Source organism: Aotus nancymaae, unplaced genomic scaffold (genome assembly GCF_030222135.1).
Source record: "Aotus nancymaae isolate 86718 unplaced genomic scaffold, 86718_ANA_hifiasm-v0.15.2.pri h1tg000006l, whole genome shotgun sequence".
In the NCBI taxonomy this organism is placed as follows: domain Eukaryota; kingdom Metazoa; phylum Chordata; class Mammalia; order Primates; family Aotidae; genus Aotus; species Aotus nancymaae.
Genome location: NW_026988417.1, coordinates 95,634,905 through 95,636,364, shown reverse-complemented (window position 1 = coordinate 95,636,364; position 1,460 = coordinate 95,634,905). Strand labels below are relative to the sequence as shown.

The 1,460-nt window shown below is 41.2% G+C and overlaps 1 non-coding gene across 1 annotated transcript; it reads left to right on the top strand.

The window, feature by feature from the left end:
• Positions 1-393: 393 nt before the first annotated feature.
• On the top strand, positions 394-497 carry LOC135272178 (small nucleolar RNA U13). Its single transcript, XR_010340269.1, has one exon. It is a non-coding gene; the product is annotated as a small nucleolar RNA U13 (small nucleolar RNA).
• The last annotated feature ends 963 nt before the right edge of the window (positions 498-1,460 follow it).

The window sequence follows — 1,460 nt, the reverse complement described above, 5'->3', positions numbered from 1 at the left end:
AACAAACATTTCTGGAGAATCAGGAAAATATAAATTAAGAATGGTTGATGTGTGAGAAACACCAACAGGTGCTGAGTGAGTGGAGAAGACAGATGTCTGACCCATGCCGGCTGAGTGTGAGCAGGGGCTTGCTGTGAGATGCGCCACGTGCCCGGAAATGGAGGGGTTCAGGCTGGAGTAAGACGTGACTGATGGGATGCAGGGGTAGGACATGACGTTCCAGGAAGCAGCAGCAGCAGTTAGAGAGGCAAGGGTGATGGGGCACCGGCAGCTGGGAGCTCACATGTTGAGAGATGGTCAAGACTGTGTAATCCATGAGTGAAGCTGGACCTCCTTCTGAGAACAAAGAGCTATCCTTAAAAAGTTGAAGAAAGTGACTAACATGAGGAAGTGATCCTTTTGGGGTTGGTTGATGTGATGACTGGGTTTCCATGCACATGTGTGACATATGCTTCCCTCAGACCTTGTTACCACATCCATACAGTACCCATACGATGTGAAAGAAAGAAAAAAAAAGGAAAAACATGAAGAAGAGGAAAAGGAAAGCATGAGTAAATGTGTGTGTTAGAAAGCGAATGCTGGTGTGTATGCAGAAGCTGGAGGAGGCAGGCCTAGATATCTGTTACAAGGTTATTGCCATAACTGGAAAAAAAAAATGTGAGCGTGAGTGAAGGCAACAGTGAAAACAGATGAAACAGGGATGGGTTGGAAAGAGCAATAAGCCTACAAATATGTTTTGTAAGTTTAGCATCTGAAAGAATCTGAAAATGGATGAGGCTTATAACTTGAGATGGGAGCTAGACATTGATATGAATTCCAGAAAAATCAGCGTATGACATTTCTTGCACATTCATGTCTCCAAATATTTTTTCTTTAAAATGCCAGCAAAGGGAATACAAAGCAAAGCAAATAAATAAACAACAAAAATACTTCCATTTTCTCACCCACCCTACTTCTCTAAATGATGAACTCATTCTTTTCAAAATACATCAGTGGAATAAATGCAACACTTAATGTACACCTGAACCTAATTTTGTAAACAGGACATATTTTACAGCACATATCTTTCAATTAAAGTGCCAGATAAGACAATAAAACCTTCAGTTGACTTTTTATTTCATTGAACAGATAAAAATACTTAATTCAATTACATAAAATGCAAAATTATGGCCTGTCAGATTGCTCTCTGACTCCAGAAATCGTCTTTCATCCATGACTATCTGTGCCTGGGTCATACAACCAAACCTCTCCCTGGGGTGTACCCCAACAGATGGGTACTTGGCCCACGATTTGGTGCCGTCACTGCCTCTCATCAATTTCTACTCTATTCCCCAATAATTACACATCCGGGTAAAATGGGGTAAAGGGGAAAAAAAAAGGATTTTTGCCTCCACAGTTGACGGCCCTGGAATTTATAGCTTTTCCTCTTTCAGTTTTCTTGAATTCTTTCCCCAACCTCT